General features: G+C 32.2%; 1 protein-coding gene across 2 annotated transcripts in view; it reads left to right on the top strand.

Moving 5' to 3' along the window:
- Positions 1-17,609, top strand: part of LOC118200810 (alpha-tocopherol transfer protein-like) — a 228,572-nt gene that overhangs the window by 154,317 nt on the left and 56,646 nt on the right. Inside the window, exon 1 of one of the 2 annotated variants that reach the window (XM_085827280.1) lies at positions 1,739-2,452. The exons of the other annotated variant lie outside the window; for it this stretch is intronic. The gene's annotated coding sequence lies outside the window, so the exon portion shown is untranslated. Of the gene's footprint in view, positions 1-1,738; positions 2,453-17,609 lie in introns of those variants that run through there. 2 annotated transcript variants of the gene reach the window in all.

The raw sequence follows: 17,609 nt of genomic DNA, 5'->3' as shown, positions 1-17,609 counted from the left end.
ATTAAAATAAATTAACAAATCTGGTTTAATTTTACCTTAGTTGTTTCATAGCATCATGTACTACTTTGTAGGTAAAAGTAAATTAAAAAATTTTGCGTTTAGAGTTTTTACCGTTTTATCAGATTAATGATGTTTAGACAAGAATTACGCTTATGCTCAAAATGCAGTAAAAAATATACTCAAAATGCACTAAAAAGTGGTTTCATGAGATACATAAAATCTTATTAGCAAAAATAGTGATTTTTATTATCTCATCATTTATACAACGTATCACATTTAATAATTAAAAAGAGTTATGTGATACAAACGCCATATGTTTCAATGTAAATGATTATAAACTAAAACGTCCCTACTCTCTCTTCCGGACATGTGTGTGACGCTCGCCCCGCCCACCGCGCTAGTCTATTTCTTACAAGGTCCATGTACTAAGCGAAGTGATGTAAAACGCCAGGTGCTTTCAAGTTCTCAGTGTGTTTTCTGATTTTGTACGCATAGATGTGAAAGGCCTAAAAGACACTGAATTGTTACAGCGAAATAATGTCTACATTTCCGACTTCATGTCCATGTAAAAGAATGTTTTAGAACTTGCATAAAAAAGTAGAATAATCGAAATGTGTGTTTGAATGGCCTTCAAGAAAGAGTTTGGGTATTTTCTTTGTGTAAATTACACGAAGAAACATATATAGTTCTCAGATTTACCTTTTCATAATAATAATAAAAGTGATATTCGTAATTAACTTATATGTGATGGCAAAAGGATAAGTAAACAAGGGGAGGGGGAGTGGCTAGCTCTCCATGGAAAAGAAAACAGTTTACTTTAATGTCTGATCATAATTACATTACATGTGTGTTACCTTTTATGTGTTTAACTACATTTTATTTTGTGCTCAAGTAAATATATAATAACTGAACTTGATTTTTAGTCATATTTGTTGTGTGAGTTTTAAAATAACAACGTAAAATTTACATATTTCTATGATTGTTTATTAAACTAAGTTTTCCCGAAACATGAGTAATATTTATAACTTGACAAAATTTGAGAATTATATATAGAATAAGTATAATCAAATTATAGTTTGAGTACATAGTTAATGTTTCGTGTTCACAATACTTTTAATGCTAGCATTCATTAAATACAGGATGCAATTACATAATGTAGAAATTATTCCAATTACATAATGTATAAATTATAGCAATTACATAATGTAGAAATAAAATGAAAGAGCGAGAAGAGTGAAGAGGGCGTGAAGAATCTGCGATTACAGGGAACAAAATTGGGTGCGGTTAGAGTACGTCAGTCTTTCTAAGCCACGACATGCTTACCCCCTTTTTTTGCTTCACTTGTACTGTTTGGAAAACATCTGCATGAATTTAACCTCCTTGCACCGCTAATATGAGAAAGTTTGCCTTGCTGAAAGAGCGCTCTTCCTCAAATATCGCAACAAATCCGATTGCTGAATTATGGCTCCAACTGTTACCAGCTGTAGCTACCTTGATTTATTTATTCTACCTTTTTGAGAAAACAGATGCGTAGCAGTTGGTAAAATTTTATTTGTAAACATTGATTTATGTTTTTGCCGGTTGGTATAATTATTTAGTTTTTACGTATTTTTCGTTATATTATCTAAACACATGATGTTGTGAAATGAACTGAAGTAATAACCGGCGCGAGGCGCTGCTGTTTTGTGACGTCAGCCTGCGTGCTGAGTGTTTCGAATTTTTTGCTTGTGGACGAACGAAAGCTGATCTCGGAAGAGTGATACTGTTTTGATGGAAATAAAGAATGACTTATTAAGAATTTTTTGTCTTTATTCATAATGCACCCAGCCTCGGGTAGAGGCAGGCCCACAACTGAACGAACTGTTTTAAATATATTTTATTTATATATTTTCTGTGTTCTTCGTAACATAGTGGTACCCTCGGCGGGACCGGGTGCTTTGAATTAGAATTTTCCGATTGATCTTTTGATATTGAATTTCGATTTTGAATATACTTTGGAGATGGATTTGATCGCTTTAAAGGCTCAAAGAAAAGGACTTAGAATTGCGTTTTTGCAAACCTCAAGGAAAACCGAAAGTGAATTAACTAAAGAAGTAAGAGATTTAAAAATACGGTTGATCTTTACAATATGGTAACTGGTAGTTTGGCGACATTTTGGAGGCAATAAAGGTTACTACCTGGGACTTTGGTAATAATGTGAGCAGTACTCAGTTCCGATTACGCATTATTTTGTGTGAGGGAAATGAGAAATCGTGGGATATGTCATGTGATATTAATGGACCAATTACGGTTCTTTAATCGGAAAAGGGGGAAAATCGGGAAAAAATCTGGAAATTTTGTAATTGGCTTTATTCTGCGTTGTGTGAAACAGTGTTCATGAATTTTTGGATCCCATGGCCGTAACTAAAGAAAAGTTTATCGGACACGTAATCAAGATTCTGAAGAAGATAAGGTAAGTTAGTATTTTTAATTATTTGAGGATATTATTTTTATGCATTGTTCTAAATGTAAGGTGGAAGTAAAGGAATTTGGTATTATTGGGAAAATTGTTATTAGCAATGATTTAGTTTAAAGTAATTAGGATTGTAAGGTAATTTTTATTAATTTAATGTATGTGCTCATTTATATTTTAAGTAGTGTTTTTGAATTTAATTATTTTTTAATTAAATGATAGTTATTTTGTGAATTTTATGTTTGTAGGAATTTGGTATACGTTTCAGTTGAAGTAAACGTGCATGGAAATAATTTAAATATCTGACACTAAGTATTTTTAATGGTTGCGGTATGAATTCGTTGGTGACGTTTATAATATAATAGATGATTTAGAGGTAAAAGTTTTTGGATATTTTATTTATTTTATATGTGGAAATGTTCATATTTGGAAAGGGTAAATACTTTTTCGCGATGAGGTAATTTCATATATGTTCTTCTTACCGGGTTTAAAGATTGAGAAAATTGTCATGTATTTTCGTGAATTTTTTCTAATTTATGAGAAAAAAGCAGTGTACATGGATATAGTGAAGAGTGTGCGCAATGCCATTTTTGTGCAATTCTGGGATGTTTTTTTAAGCAAAAATAAGTTGGCGTGTACATGGCTTATGTGTATGTGTTATTTTGAAAAACGCGTAAGGAGTATGGTATTGTGCACTTTTCCCCAATTTTGCAGTGAATATTTGTCATGATTAAGCAGTTTTGTTAGATAAAATTTCTAGCATAAGTGTAATTCGGCTAGTAGATTGTTGGAAGAAGTGTTCAGTAGATAAAAAGAAAAGAAACATGTGTTTACTTCGTGAAGACAAAATGGCGGCGAGGAAAAAAAAAATAGAGGGTTGCTGTAGGAGAGTTGGTCGCCAAAAAATCGCCAAGTTACCATAATGTAAAGTTCAACGAAAAATACTTTCGATTTTGAAGTGTCAACTTTGTGATAAATTCCAGAGACTTGACGTATGCCAGAGTGCTATATCGCAGCAAATTTTGCAGACTGAAGATGGAGAAAAATTATTTAGTGATGATTTTCAAGAAGCGGAGAATTATCGAGTTAAGTTTCTAGAACAGTGTGCTCAAATAGATGCGGAAATACAAGCCTCCTCTCCTTCAAATAATTCCGAATCTAGGAAATTTAAATTGCCTAAAATTGAGCTTAAAAAATTCAGTGGTGAAGCTAAAGATTACCTGACTTTTTGGAGTCAGTTCCAGAATATCCACGATGACAAAAGTATCGCCGATGAAGATAAAATGCAGTATCTATTGCAGGCCATGGAACCCAAATCGAAAGCAGAACGCCTCTTCCTTAGCTTCCCGGCAACGGCAGCTAATTATCCTAATGCTGTTATCACATCTGCTGTTTGCTGCCGGGACAAAACGTTTGCAGCAACAGTTCTGAGAAACGGCCTTTGGCGAAATAGGGTTACCATCTTCACTTGGTAAACAGGCTGCAAGGCAAACAAGAATCATTTATCGCTCAGATTGGCGAAAGTGACGTTTCCTTTCACGTGACGTTTGCTTCGTGTTGTTTTGTATCGCTCACCTTCTTCGCGTTCTTTTGTATCGCTTTCATCGTTTCCAATAAGTTATGGAAGATAACAGAAAGGTGATTGCTGTTAAATTAATCACTTTAATCTCCACTCTGGCGATTATAAAAGCGAAGAAAAAAAAACCTGCAAAGAGAAGTACCTGGTCAAGGAAATGGCTCTTAAGAAGGAAACAGCTAGGATGCTACGAAAATTTGATGAGAGAATTAGCATTGGAGGTAGGAATATTTTATTTATATTTTTCAATAAATTTTCTTTTCCAAACTTATATTTCAGTTTACAATTTGTTAAACGTTTTAATAGATTTCAATATTGTGAACTTTATGTTATGCATTCTAATTTAAAACGTTTGTATTAATATGCATCAAGATTATAATGAATTCTAATCATGTACTGTTTACATAATTAAAATATTATTATTAAGCGGAATTAAATATCGAATTTCAAGGGTGAGAAACATGTAATCCTGTTTATATTAAGTCATGGTAAACGTATTACAGAATGATAAATTGTATAATTGGTAAATTAAAATAGTACTATAAAATGTGGACTAAGTAGGGGCTATTTAACGAATGGGATATGAATAACAGTTAAAGGTTGTAAAATAAAATGCTTAATTGAAATCCATCTCTATGTTTAAGAAATTTAAGCATGTTAATTTAGCTGAAATAGTAAAATCAAAAGAGTAATTACAATCCAAAATTATAAAACAGAGTTAAACTTTAGAGTATGTTGGAAACTAGAAAATATAAAATGTAATAAAAAAGTTCAAATTTAGAGTACTTAAATTACGAAGGTAATAAATGTACGAAACAAGTTGAAAATAACATCTAGAATTAAATAAAGCTCATATACATATACATGGTAAGAAAATAGAGGAATTAGGCTAAAATTAAGAGCCTGTTTGAAATTAGGAATGTATGTTTTGCTTTTTATTTAGTTCTGTGTTCGATGGGAACTTATTAATTTTCAGTTATTGATGTGCATTTAAATATATGTATATGTGTGTGGGTATTAACATAAGTTTCGCCTATAAGGCATGATATTGTACAAATTTGTTTATAGTTTAAAATTAAAATTATGTATATAGTTAATTATTCCAAGGTTATACAAATACTTAATGTTACAGATGTTTAATAGCTTTTAATCAATATCCCGGATATTAATGTTTTAAAAATTTAAGTAAAGCTTCCACTCCATGTGCATGGTAATATTAGCAACTAGCAAAATTAAATAATGCAGTTATTTATTATAAGCATTTCATGAAATCTTATTTTGTTGTTTAAGGATGCTTTCATTTATGTTTAGGATTCCGAGGGATATCGACGATGGATTCGGATGGATACAAATGCATTTGAGTTTTTACTCAATGGCATCTCAGCGCTAATTGCCAAAAGTAATACTCGATTCAGAGAAGCAATTCCTCCTGGAGAAAGATTAGCTGTTACTCTTCGATTTTTGGCAACAGGTAATTAATTTTTGTATCTGCATGTAATTTGGTTACCTAGCAGCTAATATATATACAGTGTAAATCGTTTAACACGAAACTGAGGGCACTGAAGTATTTTTTCGTTTTAAAGGATATTGGGGAGGGAAAAAAACATACAATCAACAAAATTAAGAACATGTTACTTATATGAATGAAACAAAAAAATATGCAAGAATTTAATTTAATACAAAAATTTCAATTTTTTTGAAAAACAAAACATTTCTTGAGTTTTTTAGAAAATAATCTGATATTTTTCTTTGCATTGTATTTATTAGCATCAAACTGTCAACAAATTGTTCGATGTTGTCCATTTAGTTATTAATTTAACCATTGGATTGTGCATCTAAATAACTGTTCATTACTTTTCATGATGTTTCTCATTTCCGAAATGTCTTTTTCAGCCATAATTTGGTCTGTACGCACATTATCATGTACTGCAATGAAATCTTCCGATGATACAGTAGGACAGGGCTGTAATACAGAAACTTTCTGAGACATTTCTTTAGGTGTTGGTTCAGTTCCAATATTGTTCTTCTCCGTTTCTTTTGGCTTGAACGAAACTCACTAATTTTTTACACACAGTACGATGTACTTGTTACCAAAATCCAAAGCCAACTGATGACACAGGATATGATTTTGTGTGGCGTTTGTTGGGGTGGAGGGTGAAAGTAGTTTAGATGAGCAAAATTGTATCATTTCATAGGCTATTCTGAGAGTATTTCAAAGCCAAGTTAGCCTTCTTTCTACGAAACATGTGAAACCACCTCTCTTTCATTTCGCACCCCTCTTAAATCTCACCTGCATGGCAGGTGTTTTCCGTATTTTGTTCATTCCCAGAAAAGAAATCTATTCCTGTTAAGTGATTTTCATTTCGTGTTAAAAAGAAAAAAAAAAAAAAAATGCATAAAAATACATATTAGTTTGTCAGGACCATTGTATTATTTTGTGTTAAGCGTTTCCGCATTAAACGTATTTCACTGTGTATATATATATATATATATATATGTATAATAATGATAATATAAATAAAAGGAGAGAAGGACTATTTAAGATTCTATTATGACTTTGTAGATTGAAATTTATGTAATTTTCAAATTGTAATTCATAGTTTTCTTCATTGGCATTTTTAATTTTTACTTTATTGGATTTTAATAGGCGTATCTGATTTTCATTCATTTGATTATGTATATAAATATATACCTAGCTTTATAATAATCGATACATGTATTGTTATAAAGAATTATCAGGTATTAATTTAAGACACATGCAAATAATTCATGTTTCTTATAACAGAAGCATAAGTTGTATATAAAAAAAAAACTACTAGTCATTGAAAAAATATTATGCTTATAATACAACAGTTTGTATCCATATTTGATATTTATCATTGATGACAATACTTTTTCCCCTTAGGAGAAACACAAAGCTCCTTATCATTCCAGTTCAGAATAGCACAAAATACCATCTCTGGCATAATTGTAGAAGTCTGCAAAGCTATTGCAGCATTTCTCCAGCCACTTTTTCTAAAGGTTCCAGACACTACAAAAGAGTGGTTGGAAATACAGAAAAACTTCTACAGATTGTGGAATTTCCCTATGTGCGTCGGAGCAATGGACGGAAAGCACGTCAAAATTCGTCCCCCACCCAAATCTGGATCATTATATTATAATTACAAAGGGGATTTCAGTATTGTTTTACTAGCACTTGTAGATGCAGATCTGAAATTCTTGTATGTTGACATCGGTACAAATGGGAGGGTTAGTGATGGTGGTGTTTGGGCAAAGAGTATGCTAAAAAAGGCTATTGATGATAATACCTTAAATATTCCTGAGGCAGATCAATTACCTTACAGTGAAGTGAAAGTTCCATATGTAATTGTTGCTGATGATGCATTTCCTCTTTGCCCAAATATAATGAAACCTTACCCTGGGCAAAAATTAAATCACCATAAAAGAATTTTTAATTACCGTTTGTCGAGAGCCAGAAGAGTCTCTGAAAATGCCTTTGGTATTCTGGCTGCAAGATTTCAGTTGTACAAGTCAAACATACTGTCTTCCCCTCAAAATGCCAAACATTTTGTGATGGCTACTTGTTGTCTGCACAATTTTTTAAGATCCACATCCTCAGCTGTTTATACTCCCAAGTACAGTATAGATGAAGAGGATGTGGCAAAGAAATGTTTGAACCTTGGTGATTGGCATAATGCACAAAATGCACTTGCTTCACTTCCAACAGTGAGTCACCGAGGAACTCAACAAGCCAAGTACATCCAAAACATATTTTGTGAGTATTTTAATACTGTTGGCTCTGTACCTTGGCAAAATGAAATGTGTTTATTGCATTAATTATTACTTTTAAATTATATATTTTTTTACTCCGATTCTTTGCAATATTTCATAAAGGCTACTTGCTAAATTTTTTTCTTTAAATTCCCAATACAAATGATTTCTATTTCTTTCCTGTCTTTGTTAAATTTCATACTTTATCCAAATAGCAGAATATTAATATTTTGACTTTTGAGAACTCCTTTTTGATTGTTTGTTACATCATTACTTAACATGTGTATAACAAATGCTTTGCTGTAATCAATATGAATTATATACAAATGATTTCTATTACTTTTGTGCCCTTTGTAAAATTTCATACTTCATCCAAATAGCAGAATATTTTGGAATTTTGAGAACTCCATTTTGATTGTTTGTTTCATCATTTGGTGATTACTTAACATGTGTATAACAAATGCTTTGCTGTAATCAATATGAATTATATACAAATGATTTCTATTACTTTTGTGCCCTTTGTAAAATTTCATACTTTATCCAAATAGCAGAATATTTTGGAATTTTGAGAACTCCATTTTTATTGTTTGTTTCATCATTTGGTGATTACTTAACATGTGTATAACAAATGCTTTGCTGTAATCAATATGAATGAAATACAAATGATTTCTATTACTTTTGTGCCCTTTGTAAAATTTCATACTTTATCCAAATAGCACAATATTTTGAATTTTGAGAACTCCTTTTTGATTGTTTGTTTCATCATTTGGTATAACAAAAGGAGTTCTAAAACATAACATGTGTATAACAAAGAATCTTTCGAATTATATATCCAGTTAAGAGAGCGCTTTGGACACGAAGATTTACTTGTGCAAATCTATGTGAGAGACTTGTTAAGCCTAGTGATGAAGAACGCTGTAACCGGAAGAGCAAAAACAAATCTACCCTCCCTGTAGGATGAACTAGAAGGAAAATTGCGAGCGTTGGAAAGTTTGGGAAGAACCCAAGAAAAATATGGGGATTTTTTGACCCCCTTAGTGGAAAGTTGCTTACCAGAAGAAGTACTGATGGCATGGGAAAGAAGCAGAAATCACGACTCCATTGAAACTAAAGGGAATCGATCTTTGAAATATTTAATGAATTTCTTAAAACAGGAATTTAAGGGGGAAGAGATAGTTCTCCTCGCAAGAACTGGTTTCGCTTCCCAACAGAACCATCGGAAGAAAGATTTTAACCACGAACAGGTAACGCAAAATGATCCCGTAACAGCATCAGCTCTAGTAAGTCTTGAGAATTCAGGTAAGAGTGTTCCAAACTGTAATTTTTGTGAAAAGAAACATTTTAGTGAAAAATGTTACTCTGCAAAAAAAAATGACTTTAGCTGAAAAACAACAATTGTTGTTGAAAAAAGGTGCTTGTTTTTCTTGTCTGAAAAGAGCGAGTCACATTAGTAAATTTTGTCCTTTCAAAGGTAAGTTAAGTTGTTCTATTTGCAAAAGTTGTAATCATTTTGATGTAATGTGTAATCAAAAGCTAAAAAATAATGATCAGATAAATGTTTCAAAAGAGAGTTCTCTTTCTAACTGTGGCAGGAGCGAAACTGTATTTTTGCAAACGCTTTGCGTTCGAATTCGGTGTCAAGGTCGCGAGAAAATTATTCGCTGCATAATTGATAGCGGAAGCCAAAGTAGCTACGTTAGTGAAAATATGATGAGTCAGCTTCGGGAGGAGACAGTTATACATGCACTGTTTGGGGGGGACGAAACAAAACCTAAACAACATGAAGTGTTTTCGGTCGAGGTCAGCAATTTAAAAGGAACATTCGCATGTAGTTTTGAGGCATTATCGGAAAAAAAGATTTGCAGTTTTATTCTTAAGGTTAAAGATAAAGAGATTTTGAATGAATTAAAAGAAAAAGAAATTGAATTTTCTGATCCATTGCGAAAGGAAATTGAAATTAACCTTTTAATCGAAGCAGATGTTATAGGAAAATTATTGACAGAAAATTCTATTGAATTACAATCCAGGGTAACGGCTGTCGAAACAAAACTTGGGTGGACGGTATTTGGAAAACGAAATTCGGGTGAAAAGGATAATATTTTGAAAACATTTTCAATGCATGTCAGGAGAATTCCTCTGAATGAGTTATGGGAACTTGAAAAAATAGGAATATGCGCTCCAAACGAAACTGTTAAAATGAATGAAAGTTTTAATTTATCTAAATTTGAGAACAAAATGAAAATTCTTCCAGATGGAAGATATGAAGTAGAACTTCCGTGGAAATGTGATACAACACATTTAACCGATAATAAAGAATTATCCTGGAAAAGGTATCAAAAGATGATCTATAAACTCAGATGTAGTAAATTTTTCGATGATTATCAAAATGTGTTCAAGGAATGGGAAAGGTTGAATATTATTGAACGCGTACCAGAAAACGAATTGAATAATGAATGTCATTATTTGCCGCATAGGCCTGTAATCAAATTAGGAAGTGAAACCACGAAAATTCATCCTGTTTTTGACGCTTCTGAGAAAGGGAAACTCTTTGAATGAATGTTTGTGTAAAGGAATAAATCTTATTGAATTAATACCTGATATTATAGATCGTTTTAGAATGTATCCGATTGGTATTAGTGCCAATATTGAAAAGGCTTTTTTAATGTTAGCCGTCGCATCTAAAGATAGAGATTTTCTCAGAATTTTTTTCCCATGCAATGAAGAGCAATTAATTTATAGGCATTGCAGAATTGTGTTTGGAGTTTCTTTGAGCCCCTACTTGTTGAACGCATCTATAATGCATCTATTAGAAAACTGTCCACGTCAATATAGTGAAGTTGCTCAAAAATTGAAATCGTCATTTTATGTGGATAATTGTTTATCTAGTGTTTTTAGTATTGATGAACAGTTTATGTTTATTGAACATTCCAAATTAATCATGTCAAATGGATGTTTTAACTTGCGCGGTTTTGAAAGCAATGTGGCTGGTACAAATGTTGACAAACATTCAGGGGATACTTCCGTTTTGGGGGTAATTTGGAATTTGGATAACGATACGCTGAGGTGCTGCACAGACACAGATACATTGACCTGTGATACGAAAATCACAAAGAGGACAATTTTGGCAATTGTGCTGACAATTTTTGATCCTATTGGTTTATTAACGCCAACTACATTGCTTCCGAAACTGTTGTTGCAAAAATTGTGGAAAGTGAAAATTGCATGGGATGATGAATTGTCTCCGAATGATGTAAATATATTTTTGAACTGGTTTAAAGAACTTAATGTTTTGAAAGATGTTACATTGCCTCGATACTTGTTTATCAATAACACGTCTGAACTACATGTATTTGTGGATGCTTGCAAGGGGGCGTATGCAGCGTGCGTCTTTGTTCGATCAGTATTTAATTCTGAAGTAAAAATAAATCTCGTACGGGCGAAGTCTAGAGTATCGCCTTTGAAATCTTTAAGCATTCCTCGCTTAGAATTAATGGCCTGTTGTATAGGTTCTAGACTTACAAATTCTATTATCAAAGCTCTCAGTTTGCCCGATTTAAAAGTTACCTTCTGGTCTGATTCAACCACTGACCTTTGGTGGATAACAGAGCAAGGAAATTAGTCCGTTTTCGTCGAAAATAGGGTTAAAGAGATTCGAGAGTTGACGCGAGGTCATTCATGGAGACATATCCCAGGAAAACTAAATATTGCCGACTTGTTGTCGCGCTGATGTTTTGCGAAGCAAGTGCTTCGGTCTAGATGGTGGGAAGGCCCCTTGTGGTTGCGAGAAGGCCCTGAAAACTGGCCCACTGGTGAGATTATTTATTTGCATGAAGAAGTAGAATTGGAGAGAAAAAAGATAAAAAGAGTGAATATTGATCTATCAAAAGACGCACCCCCTTGGCATCAAATCAGTGTATCCAATTATGATAAAATGATTAGAGTATTTGCATGGATATTTAGATTTGTAAATAATTGTAAAGGTGGTTCTGAAAAGAATGGAAACATTGAACTTTCACAGTATGAAATTGAAAATTCTGAGAAAAATTTAATTCGTTTGGTTCAAAATTATTATCTGACTGATAAGAAATATTATAATTTTATTGAAACGCTTATTGATGATGATGGTATTCTAAGAGTTAAAACGAGAATACTAAATAGAGATGACCATGAATCCTTTCTGTATCCAATACTGTTACCAGAAAAATGTGATTTCACTAAGTTATTAATCAGAAATGTGCATAATAAGAACTGTCATGCTGGTCTTCAGATGATGCAATGTATATTACGAGAAAGATTTTGGACAGACAGAGCTAGAAATGCCATTAAAAATGTCCTCTTTAACTGTATCATTTGTAAAAGATTTAAAACTAAGGCTACGTCAAGCGAACCGACACCTCTTCCACCAGACCGAGTTACGGATTGTGTGCCATTTGAAATCATAGGGATTGATTTGGCCGGACCGCTGTTTTTAAAAAATGGAGGAAAGGTGTGGATCGCGCTGTTCACCTGCGCTGTGTACCGTGCCATTCACCTTGAACTCGTAAATTCTCTTTCTACTGATGCGTTTCTCCTGGCGCTTCGATGATTTGTTGCTAGGCGCGGACGCCCTAGAATAATCTATAGTGATAATAGGACAAATTTTCGGGGTGCATCTAATGATTTATCAAAACTAAATTGGGCTAAAGTATTAAAGGAAACAGGCACTGAAAGGATAATCTGGAAATTTATTCCACCTACTGCAGCTTGGTGGGGTGGCTGGTGGGAGAGGTTGGTTCGTACAGTAAAAGAATTGCTGAAACGTACTTTAGGTAAATCAGTGTTATCATATGAAGAACTTTATACTATTATTTGTGATTGTGAAACTATAATTAATTCTAGACCCTTAACTTATGTTTCTGAAGATCCGCAAGAATTAGTACCTCTGACACCTGCCATGTTTCTTATCGAGAACAGAAATTCCAATGTTGAAGATCTTGATGAATTAAATTCGTCAAGTCTTAATAAGAGATTAAAGAATAGAACTAAATTGTTAAATGATCTGAGACAACGATTTAGAAAAGAATACCTTAGTCAACTGGTTCAAAAGCATAATGAAAAACGATCTCGGGAACCTGTAGTAGGAGAAATAGTTTATTTTGGCCTTTAGCCCGAATTACAGAATTGATCCCTGGACGTGATGGAAAGATTCGTACGGTTAAACTTAAGACCTGGCATGGAATAGTTATACGACCAATACAACGCATCTTTCCTCTGGAGATACAGTCCAATGATAGAAACATAATTCCTGATAACAAACTGGGTGCAGAGGAATCTAATTCTAGTGCTGGGTGTACGTTAAAAAAGGAAATTGCACGTGATAAAATGGTGATGCAACAATATTCCTCCTCTGGACGACTTGTAAAAGCTCCAAAAAGACTTGATCTTTTAAATAATGTTTGTTATGAGTTTGAGTCTCAAGGGGGGGAGGATGTTGTGAAATGAACTGAAGTAATAACCAGCGCGAGCCTGCGTGCTGAGTGTTTCGAATTTTTTGCTTGTGGATGAACGAAAGCTGATCTCGGAAGAGTGATACTGTTTTGATGGAAATAAAGAATGACTTATTAAGAATTTTTTGTCTTTATTCATAATGCACCCAGCCTCGGGTAGAGGCAGGCCCGCAACTGAACAAACTGTTTTAAATATATTTGATTTATATATTTTCTGTGTTCTTCGTAACACATACCGTCTGCTGTTATGGATCGAAGTCTGACATTTCACTAAACCGCTGTTCAGCAGCATATATCTCATTTATTTGCAAACTGTTCTGCAATTTGCACTGTAAAGATTAAAATTGAAATTTATCCAAGTTACTTACTCTTCTGTCATCAATCCATTTAAATTCGATCATAGTGTCTTTGAAGCAGGGAGAAATATATTGTGCTTTGTTTTACACTCCCAGATTACTGACATTCAGCTTTAAAGAACCATACTAATAACTTATCTATGGTTATTTTAATCATATTAATCGAATAATCAATATTATAAAAAGACTACAAAAATCTTTTTCATTCCATGAAGATTCTAAAAAATGAAAGAAGCATGTGATGGCAAAGCGATTATCATTAATTTCATTTCCACCCAATGGAGGTGGGTACATAATTTCATGATTTGTAGTGAATGTTCTTGATTTTAATTAAATGCACTCTTTAACGAATTTTAATTTGCAAACCATTGTATACTAATTGACTTTGAAATATGATCATCAAATTTTGAGCATTCATTATATTTTATGCCGAATTACTGCATTAAGATGCAATGTGTCCGGCCAAAGTTGGCCTTGGTCCCGCTCCATGATATTTAACCTCGACGATGGGCACATGATGTTCATTCATGGAACTTATAAGAAATAGACTAACCCAAACGGGTTTTCTCCCTCGTCTGAGGCGTTGCCAGCTGTCACCTTGATCACATTCGGAGGAGTAGGCATGACTTGCAGAAATTTAACATTGGTTTCCTAGTGCAGCGTGTATAATTGTCAAGAAAAAGCTGGTTATAGTGCCTCATTTCACAAATTAGAATTTCTACATATTTTTATTTTTGAAATTGGGATTGATTTTTAAAAATTTAGCATATTTATCAAGCATAATTAACGTACCAAATAATTATAAAGTTATTGCATGCTTTCAGGGCTGGATTTTTTTTTTTAGCTTTCCCTATGCTGTAAGAAAATTTGTAACTACCTCTTTTAGGAAATAATACTTTAAATCTGAACTAAGAAAATTTCAAACAAGCAATTTTTATGCTTTTCATTGGTGTGTAAATAAATAAAAAGTACTAAAATATTTAAAAACGAATTTTTCAAAGTTTTGTTTAAAATTATAAATTGTGCTGCTTTTTTAAAATTATAGATGAGTATTATAGCACAATTTCTATAAAGGAATTTTATTTCAATTATATTTCATAATACATCGTGATAAACACTTTTCACTCCTTAAAAATGTTTATACATTTAATTCTAATATTAAAATTGTATTTAACCTTAATAATTAATTTTGCAGTGATTATTTTTTTAATTTATTTTTAGTTCTGCATAAGATTTTTTTAATTTACTGTTAATTTAATTTATTAGCTCAAAGCGGCAATAGCCTAGAAAGGCTGTTAGTTTCGAAGCGGCATTTTGCGCTGTTTTACTATAAGTGTCCCTGTCTCCTTGCAAATTGTTGTTACCAAATATTATCGCCCTGTATTATATTTAAATAAATTAAATAATGAAGAATCTTCATGAATACATGTATGTGTCTCGCACTGTGACAAAAATGACAGTATCTAGAGCCGTCAATTTTTGAATAATGTAATCCTCCACCCGAACATGGGCATCTGCACAGCAGAATTTCGAATTTGTTTTCATCTATTTAATATTTTGGAAAACTTTAACGAATTTTTGATTAACAAACTCAACGAGTTCAGAGCGAGCACTGTACGGAAAATAACAATTTTATCTCTAGTGCGGAAATTCTAAAGATATGCTGTTTTCAAATCTATGTGGTTTACGGGCGAAGAAAATGATATTCAATAAATATAGGTAACACACAAAACATTAAAAAAAGGTTCCTCTTGGGCGTAATATAAAATCTGAGTGCTTCTAGATTTTATTTTATTTATTTATTTATTTTGTTGCTTCATTATGCTCCGAATTTTATGAATTATTAAAATAACTAATCCACTTTAATGTTAATAATTTAATGATTATATAATCAAATAAATATGATTGTTTTGTGATGTTATTATAGTTTGGAAAATCACAGCCTGAAAATGTTCATTAAATTTTTTAAAAAAATCATCAGATCTTGTTTAATTTTACCTTATTTATTTCAAAGCATCACCTACTATAAATCTTATTTAAATTTACGTTATTTGTACTCAAAATTAAGTTAATAAACTTTGTGCTTATAGTTTTTACCGTTTTACCAAAGTAAATCTGTTTGTACAAGAATTATGCGTGAAAAAAATGCACGAAATGCAGTAAAAAGTGCTTTATTGAGATATATTAAATCCTATTTGAAAAAACTGTGGCTTTCATAATCTCATCACTATACAACGTATCACATTTTAATAATTAAAAAGAGTTATGTGATACAAATGTCATGGTTTCAGTGTTGAAGTAAACCACATCGTGTATCTGATTTTAATCTTTTGAATAAAATTCAGGCATTTAAATCATGATTTTTAATTACGCTATTAAAAAAAATTACTGCATTATTAATAAATAGCATTTTACGAAACAAAAAATTATATTCCCTCTCCCAAATAATTTCCTACATTTGAATACTTTTGTACTGCTTATTGATGCTGATGATTTTATGATTTCGTTTGAACATTCTTCATAAATTTCAGAAGTGCTATGTTATCAATCAACAACTTTTACTTAGGAAGCATTCCCTCCTTAAATCAGTAACAAATTAGTTTAAAAAAATCAGGGTTCGCACACTCTTAAGCTCCATTTTGTAAAGATTGTTCTTCCACCAGCAATGATCTTTCTCTTGTAAATGAAACAGTTCCCTTAGTAAGTGCTCCACGAAGGCATCTCAACCATTAGGCAGACAGCCGTCGAGGTTTTGCTTTAATCACCAAATTGGTGGTAGAGAGCTTACAGAATGGGGCTTTGCGAGCCCTGTAAATTTGGTTCGAAAAAATTGCCCTAAAATAAGTAGTATATTTGTGGAAAGTAAAAATTGAGAATGCAAATACCAACAATGCCAATGATTAAAAATTATGGAGTGCCTATGGTTCCAAACCAAGTACCTCCTCATCAGATTTACATAAAAGCGAGCAGATATAGGAAAATTGCTCAAGTAGTAAACTTGATGCTCTCTAGAAAGAGCCACATGGCTCGAGAAAGTTTAGGATAGCAAGATTATATAAAACTTAAGAATACATAATTTTGTTGTAAGTTTTTAGATTTTTAATCATTTTTTTTAATTTTTAATTTTTAAATTTTTATTTTACATTTTTTTATATATATACACGATACAACATAAAAGCATAAAGTAGAGAGGAAAGATTTTACAATTAATAGGCTCATTGTCATGTGGCATAAAATGGGAATGCAAGTAAAATAATAAAGTTATCGCGAAAATTCTATCTCAGACATAACAATTTTAATTGATATATAATTTTATTTTATTTTACATTTTTTTATATATATACACGATACAACATAAAAGCATAAAGTAGAGAGGAAAGTTTTTACAATTAATAGGCTCATTGTCATGTGGCATAAAATGGGAATGCAAGTAAAATAATAAAGTTATCGCAAAAATTCTATCTCGGACATAACAATTTTAATTGATATATAATTTTACTGGCATCAGTCTACTAAACTGCATTGAAAGTTATTTATGTCTTCACCTACTTGAAACGTAGCAACTAATTTGGGACAAAATTTTCGACCTAAATGTAGCAAATAATTTGGGACGGAGGGAGTGTAATTTAATATCCTATTTTTATACCTTTTAAGAAATTTTGTGATCACTTATTGAAAAGCTATTATATTAAAAATTTCGCTATTTTCAGAGCCTTTTAAAGTATTATTATTATATTTATTGAACATTTCATCAAATTCGGATATTAAGAATAATAAATAGAAAAACGATTGAGATGACAACCCAAATCTCTTTCCAAGAATTTTGAATATAAATATATTACCGTAATTTCCGGAAGAAACGTCGCGGCGTTTACGTGTTTAAAACTTAAATTTTCAGCGGGTGCGGCGTTTCTACCCATGTGGCGTTTAGGTGCACTAAAAATAAAATATTTCCTATGATGGTCATT

Source organism: Stegodyphus dumicola, chromosome 11 (assembly GCF_044657685.1).
Source record: "Stegodyphus dumicola isolate Sdum_Otavi_A_Nest chromosome 11, ASM4465768v1".
In the NCBI taxonomy this organism is placed as follows: Eukaryota; Metazoa; Arthropoda; class Arachnida; order Araneae; family Eresidae; genus Stegodyphus; species Stegodyphus dumicola.
Note: the sequence above shows the minus strand (reverse complement) of the source record. Positions and strands in the feature narration are given on the sequence as shown.